The following is an 8524-nucleotide window of genomic DNA, read 5'->3' as shown; positions in this document are numbered from 1 at the left end:
GTGTTGCTATCTCTGTATCTAACTCATTCAAGTGGCTCAGATAGTTGCTATGGTGCCAATCACTGTCTACATACCTAGAGATTAGATGAATAAAACTACCTTCTGGCTCTGGGATCTGTCCTGGGCTTCCCTTGCTCCCTGTGTTGACTTTACAACAGGAAGGCAGCTGTCAATATATTGCTTTTGCTGTATGAAGTCTAAGCGACTGTTGCAGTAGTGTGGGGAATGAATAGAAACTCAAAAAACACTGAAATGTCAAAAGATCCATCCTGACTTCACCCTGTGCTCACAGCTGTGAGTCACAACTTGTTCCTGCTTCCCTGAAGACACCCCCTTACTGCTGGCTCTCAGGTAAATCTGCAGGCCTGGCTTCAGGGAGTTGGGCAATCCCCAGCACAGCTCTGCTCATGGTCCATCCTGCTTTAGTTGCAGCATTTGGCCTGGTGTTGGCCCATGCCAACTACCCTTGCAGGAGAGTGTCCAGCCATTACTGGGGAAGTATGCACCAGGGCCATTTCCAGTGGGAGCTACAGACTTGTCTGTCCTGTCTCCATCCCACACCTCCAGTGGGACCCGAGGTGCTTTGCAGCTCCATCACACCCACTTGCATGAACAGCATACACTCTGCAGCACAGCCCCTCCTCATTGCAACACTGCAGGCTGAAAAAATATAAACCTGTTCGAAATGGCGATTGTGCCTGAGGGTCACAGGCCATACAGTGCTGATATGGCTGGTGTGTGCTGCTTGGCCTCAGGACCCAGAGCTCCTGACCCTGTTTTATTTACTGGCAGAGTCATAGCTGTAGTATGAGTTTGCAGATGAGAGATGATCAGGAGGCAGTGTCCATAATAAATATACACTGCTGGGGACCACTGAGCCGGGATGGTGACACCTTGGGCATTTTGGAAAATGTTCTTCATTACAGGGTTCCACTGCTGACATTTTTTTGCTCAGGCACCAGTAGAGAGCACAAACATCTCTGTTTAGGGCTGCAGAGCCCAAAGAGTCCCTACCCTGGCACATTTCACTATTGTTAATTTGTTAGGATTTGGTCTTTTTCTCAATGACCAGACCCAGTTCCGACAAAGGCAGGGAACAAAGGTTAAACCCAGGGAAGCTTGAATCCTGCACACCAGGAGGCTACAACTGTTTGGTAAAGGCAAGATCCAAAATGTTTTCCACAGACGTCTTGTTCACACCCAATCGGCCACAAAGGCATTATTGTGCCAGATAAAAGAGTTCAAATGTATTTGCAGGACTTTGCAGATAGAGGGTTTGGGTTCTTTCTTCCTAGGTGAAATACTGTGAGGACAAACATTCTCTTCAGACCAGGTACAAAGAGAAACAGAGACAAAAAAATCTCTCTTTCAGAGACACTGGCAAAACAACCTTTTAAGTACAAGAAGTTTAAATATAATTTAGAAATCTTACAAAATAAGTTAGAGAGAAACCAAAAGGTTTAACCTGCAGGGGTACCAAAAAAGATAATGAATTTTTCTTGGGGAAAAAATTAACAAAATTATAAATCTAAATTGTTAAGGCAGCTTCTTAGTAAGGTCAACTGCATAATATACAGCACCTTAACCTCTTCAGCAATTTTTAAACACCACGCAGCTTAAATAGACTACTTCTGAATTCATCAGTATTTCTTCTGGGAGCTCTGAATGCAAATCAAGAGGTAATAGTAGAAGGAAATTAAAAGATGTGCTATTCTCATTTCATTTTTTGTACTGATAATAAGGAAAGCAGCATAGAGTGATATGGCAAAGTGAACCTCTAACTTGAATAGCTTTTCTTTCACTGTTAATCTGAAATGCATTACACTCTGCCTTTTCAAATAATCATAACGTTCTTTACAGTAGCCTGCATTAAAGTTTAGCAGGCATAAGCAGCAGCTGTCACCAGAGGTCAAGGTATTAGCAATCAAAGAAAATAATGACCAGATTAAAAAGTTATCATTAAAATTGCGAAACCAGAAACTTCTTTAGCAGCCTATCTTTGGAGCCTGCCTCCAGGGCTGTGGCTGTGCCCATGGAACCCCTGGCACCCTCAGATGTCTCCCCATGGAAGTGTGGTGAGGCTGGGTGGCCCTGGGCCAGGGTGATGACATGTCTGGCCTCAGGGGCTGGAGGGGAACCTCACCTTTCTGCTTCTCTCAGAAAGGTGCACCACTGCTGCAAACCAAGTCCCGAAGGACAGGGAGCTCTCTGACATGGCTGGTGACTAAAACCTGACCTCAAGCTTCTCACTGTGGTCAGTGTGTTAGAGGAGCACCTGGGGTTGTCCCCACACACTTTTACCTCATGCTGTCCGAGAGCATGGAGACACTGGCTCCAACCCCATGTGCCTCATGCACTGCTTTAGCAATTACAGCCCTCAGACACCTTCTCACTAAGGCAGCAACTCGCGAATTCACAAAGGAGCATAATCTAGCCACGGTCTTGGCGGTTTATGACTCAGGTGATGGGGGGACTGCTGTAGAAGGGGAGATTCTTTAAAGGGAAAAAAGAGCATGTACAGCTACAAAATCTATCACATTTAACTGCTGAAGGGTGTTTCACAAAGGGTTGCTTTTTAATAGGCTTGGCACTCAAAGGCAATTTCTGAATTCAAAATAAACTCAGAAACCGACATGATAATGCATAAAGAACGAATAATTACTGACGCAAATTGGAATATTTTTCTTGGAAACTCCATGTAATAAAAATGTGACACATGGGGGTACTGGTAAGAGCTTGACCTTTATTTCCTGGCCCTAATCCATTTGGGTCAGAGTGACAAAAAGCGAACCCTTTTTCACATGGTAGGGGTCAGCCAGTCATGTTTAATTTTTTTCCTCTTTTTGCTTTCAAATGCAAATAAAGCACATTACCAATGAAAATAATGATTGTAAATGAATACCTCAATTAAAGGAAATTTACATAAAGATACGTAGGATGGAGGTGACAGTAGATACTCCAACATCCTAACAGACAATAATCCATTTCTTAATCAACTTCTGTCAATAATCATAAGCTTTCTGCTCTCCATGGTTTCCTCATTATAACACCACCTCTTGTGTTTTTAAATAGTTCTTTCTTCAGATGCTATCCAAGCCAGCAAGTGAACCCGCTATCTGTATTTGCCGACTCTTTGTGGTTTTTCACAGGTGTACGTTATTTCTGCACAGGAGTACTGTCGGCAGCATTGTGGATGTTCTCAGATAACAGAGAGACAGTGTTGCCTTGGGTTTTCTTTAGATGTCCTCATTCTCTGTAGGACTGACCCTTGAGGGCTGCAGTACTGGCAGGTTGCTGTCTAGTGTCTGTTTGAAATCCAGCATTTCCTTCCATTTGTAATTCCTGCCCTAGTGTTTCTCCTGTTCCAGCTGTCTGGCATGTAACTCCTTTGTGGTGCTCCTGATCAGTTAGCACTGTTGCCAGAAACTAGTAAGAGGTTTGCAAGGATTTTTGTTTCCTTCCTGTCATAACTAGACATTGCTAATAGTGTGCTTGTGTTTTGGGGCATTGATCAACTCCTTTTGGAATCACAGGAAAAAGGACTGAGATGATATAGCTAAACAGATTTATCTAGAATAATGGCTTTTCTGGGGCAGCCTAACATTATGGACATTTTCTAGTCTTATTTAATCTCTAAATACAAAGAGAAAAAAGAGGTGATCTCCAACAGACAGATTTGTTTCTAATTAATGTACTCTGGATTTAAAAAGTAAAATTAAAAATGTAAAATCTTAAAAATTAAAAATGAAAGCTGTCATACTACAGTACATCATTAAAATTACTTAATAATTTCACTGCAATAATTTCATTGATAATTTCATTGTAATTTCATTTGGCCAGGGTGGGCAAAATATTCATTATTCCGGTACCCGCATTTACTTTTGAAGAAAGGTAAATGTAGTAAATAGATTGGTAATAATTGGTTTTAATAAAGAAAATAGAATATTATACTTTAAATCATTCATTGAAAGTTCTGTGTTGTTATCTTCCCTTGGTGGTGGAATTGTGCCTGCCTCTCCCCAAAGTCTCTGTGAGCAGTCTATTGAAAAAAAAATTTGAGAGAAATGAAGGGACTGTTGCTTCAGTGGAGCTCGGAATAATGTGGATTAGAAAACACAAATGGGCACAGCTACAATAAATTCAGTACAGCTTTAAAACAAAGAAAACAGTGTTAAGCTGTATTACATTTTAGAGAAAAAATCTGCCAAAATTAGAACAACAAATTAAGTCTATTGGACCATAAAATTCAATATAAGAAGGGGTATGAGCTATATATATACAATTAAAAGTATGTAATGAAATGGTAGCTGAGCAGAGTACTAGTGAGTGGATTACAGCTGAGTATAATGATCAGCTAAAAATTGTGGTGCCAGAAAAAGATAAGAAAACCATTCTGGTAAAACAATTAAGAATTGGATTTCTTGTTAATATTTTGCCATCTCATGGCTATCTCATTGTTAATTATATTGACATTTTTATAGAAGTTATATGTGCTTTTAGACTGCACACATGCCTGATCAAAAGACAGTGTACAAGCTGTAGCCTGCCAGTTCTGAAAAGCATTGTGCACAAAGCAGGTATTTGATCCACACCCATTGCACACAAGCATATTCTGCCACATGTCTGTATTTAGTAATTGTGGTCTATATTTAATAATTTTATAATTAATTAATATTTAATAGTATATTTATAGGGTCATGTTAAATATACCATGTAGGCATTTTCACAAAATCCTTATTTTTCTCTCTAATTAAAAAAAACAAAACAAACAACAACAAAAAAAAAACCCAACAACAAAAAAACCCAGATGAGAAAACAACAAAGATGGGTCTAATAAATGAATGATGGGTGATGAGAGCTCTTTCTTCATTCCCCATGAAAGCAGAGAAGAAGCCATTTCCCACAGCACACCAGAGACTGGGCTGCTGCAGTGAGCAGGAAGCAGTCTGAGCTGTGTGGGCATGGGGACGGCATGTAGCGCCAGGCTGGTGTTTGTGGGTGCACACTCACCACCTCATTTACAGCAGGAATGGCAGGATTGCCTCTGAGCCAATTCCAAAGACAATTCCTTAGTTTTTCACTTGCTGACACCCAGAAAGAGAAAAGGCAGGTTATTTTGGCTAGCAGTACCATGCAAGTTGTCCTTTAGTCACGAAACCAATCCTGCTAGTTATGTTTTGGGGTGTAACTGCAGAGGTGTGTGATTGCAGCATGTGTTGACATACCTGCATGAATTTCAGTCTGGAAAGCAGGCAAAAATGATGTAGAGAGGGCTTTCAGGCTAGCCATTTGTCCACCTCTTCCAGGTCACAAACCTGATGGAAAAAATGGCATAAAACTAATGCCACCATGTTGTTACAGCTAATGTTGCTCTAACTAGCTAGATTAACACTAACATACACTGGTGCTACATCTTCTACAGCAGTGTGTACAACCTTCCCAGTATAACCCAGGCATGACGTCCACCATGTTTTCTGGCCAATTTTTTAAGCTAGAAATGGAAGCAAGCCATAGCAACCAGAAGAGCAGCCATGCTTCAAAGCTTAATACCTCTGTATTAAGCCTGAGATGAACTCTGGGCCTGCCTTGAAGGAGAATTGAAAAATATGGAGCAGGTGTCCACATCCAAATTATCTGGAGTAGAGTCTAGAGTTTCCCATACAGTTTAAGCTGGCATAAACCACCACTACTGCTAAAAAAGCACTTCCAAGCTCCATCCTCTCTCAGCTGCTGGTATCAGCCCTTGCTCTTTTCCTACCTTTGTGCTTTCAATTGTCTGATGACCTGCATTCTGCTCTGGGTAAAAACTGATCTGTTTTCTCTGCAGCAGCTTCTCCTGCACAGGCCAGTTCCCTGTGCAGCCATGCAAACACCATGCTGGTGGAAGGTGAGGTGGGCAGTGCAGCAGCAGGAACAGGGCTCGACAGGCAGGGCAGGGGTGTGCCTGATGCTTTTGGCAGGCAGGATGATTTAAACCACCTGGACATATGAAACTGTATTTTCCATGTGGAAATGTGGCAAGACGTCATTACACAACCTGTGATGAGGTGTAAAGAGACAATTCATAGGAATCCTTTCAACTCTAAAATTGACTTAAAAGTTCGTCCTTTGCCAATTGTTGTGGCTTTACAATAACTTTGGTTAGCTTTTAAATATTTTCTTTTTCTGCCTGTTCCATATTAATTGAAGAAGACTAAGATTAGGATTGAGCTCTCCAGAGGTAACTTTTGAGTTTCTCTGTTTGAGTTTGCTGCCTCAAAAAGAAGGAAAAATATACCACCATGTGTTGGCTCACTGTTTTATACAGTAGTATGGCCACCTAAGAAATTACCATTATGCTGGTTTCTGATCTTTTCTAGCTATTTTTAATTTAGTTTTCATTTTATAATGGAAAAACAACTTGAAAATATCCAGTCTCACTTATCAGAGGGCAGAAAGAGTACAAGCCCCAAAATGCACGCTTAATACCTTGTTGTTATAATTCCAGCTTCACAATAGTGTAGCCCTGCGGTTGGACAGTCCTTGTGCTGGCTCCTTTGCTTTCTCTCATTTGTCCTCTATTAGAGCAGGTGCAATTTTAAACAAGCGGCACATTAACACGTTGGCTGGTACAGGCTCTGCACTCCTGCTCTTGAAGTAGGAAATATTAACCACCCTCTCATTTCTCATGTGTTACTGGAATAGTTTATTTACACCCTGCAAACAGGATCTAAAGTCACATATGGTAAATCCCAGCTCTGCAGATACACAGCCATGGAAAAATGCCTGGACAAAGCACAGTAGGCAAGAGACCTCCAAATGCATCCGCTCAAGGAAAATGCCTACGAAACCACTGATTTAACATTCAAATAGATTTTTAAATCATTTGACTAATTGGCAATTGCCTCTGACAGGAAGGATAAACCCTTTAGTCACAGCATTTAAGAGACTATGTATGTGGCACCACTCCTTCTCCAGAGCATGAGTTTCATGTAACTTATGTTTGATATTTGTATGTTCTTTTAAAATGTGGCACCTTTGACTGGAGGCTCACTAGCATATCAGTTCGTAAGAAAGCACAGGCACTCTCAGATCAGACAAGAAGTGCCTGAAACTGCAGCATCCAGGGGAAGCCAAAGCATGCTGACCTCCTTCACTCCTTGTCCTGGCAATACCAAACCTGTTGGGCAAACGGGGTCACCAGTGCCTGCCTTTTGACTTTCTTACCATCTTCACATACTTTCTGCACCGAGTGCTTAAGATCTTGCTGAACTTTACTCCTATCAAGTTATTATGATTCAGTGAAATGTCTTATTTTAAGCACAGAAATGCATACTTGTGCTCCACTGTTTTAAGTGTTTTTTATCCTCCCTCATTCCAAACTAATATAACATGGGGAAAAGCCTCTGAAATCAGTTAAATAATTATACTTAATTCATTACTCAAGTGTTCTTCTATGATTCACCTTGACACCACACATCTTTGAGATGTACAATTAATACATACGATGCAGTAGGATGCTGGACACCTCTTTGTGAATCAGTGCTACACATCTGGTTTTATATGGCAGATCTACACATGTGTGTAACAACAGCCAAATATGAGAGACAGTGAGAAGCTGCAGTTCTCCAAAGAATGTAAAACCTGAGTGTGCAGTCGCCAGTAGATGACCTGGAGAGTGCAGACTAAACCGGGGCTAGGCACTGAATCTTGCATGATACTTGTATCAATGTGCTGTCACAGCCATGTGATGTGCTTACCTCAGCAGAAAAACTGTTTGGCCCCCAAGTCTTTTGAGTCACTTCCTTTAAGTGTGACACAGTAAGCTGTCTTATTGAAACAGTACTAAGCTGATTCTATGTGCAAACGTTTTCCACAACAGCAGAGTACCTCAATGCCATTAAACCATTTGGATAAGAAGGGTCTGTATGGCTTCAGAGGGTGGAGGTGGGTTGTCTGTTTCATTCCTGACCTGGGAAGCTGGGGAATATCCATGAGGGAGGCATTACAATTGCCAGTCAAGTCCTCCTCTTCTTCCATATTTCTGAAAGGAAGACTGGCTATAGGAGCAAACCTGCTCCCTTCCTACTCCTTGGGACCTCCAGACCATCACCCACAGCAGCTTGGCAACCCCAGGTGACACCCACGACTTAAGCATGCTGCATCTTGGGATAACACCATTCCAGCCCCATGGCCCAAGAACAACAAAATAGTTGTTTTTATTTTTTTTAATCACCATCAGCTGGTTATTTTGGTAAAAAATTTAGCCTTACTGCCTGGGACTGAAGCAGAAGCCCTGGAAGAAACTTGTGTTTCCAAAGTTGTGGCCACAGCAGTGCAGCCCCATGCCTGGACTCCCTCCACCTGCCGTGCCAGGCTGCTCTCATCAACGGGAAACACCTGAGAGAACAGGCTCTGCTCGGTCCAGTGGCTCTTCCCAAGTTTGGCACAGCTGACCAACAAGCAAACAGCCACTCAGCCAGAGGCCATCCATCCTCCCTGGTCAGTCCAAGCCAGGAGGGCCAACTGTGTCCTGGGGTGCATC

Source organism: Lichenostomus cassidix, chromosome 7 (genome assembly GCF_008360975.1).
Source record: "Lichenostomus cassidix isolate B80296 chromosome 7, HeHo_3.0, whole genome shotgun sequence".
Taxonomy (NCBI): domain Eukaryota; kingdom Metazoa; phylum Chordata; class Aves; order Passeriformes; family Meliphagidae; genus Lichenostomus; species Lichenostomus cassidix.
Note: the sequence above shows the minus strand (reverse complement) of the source record.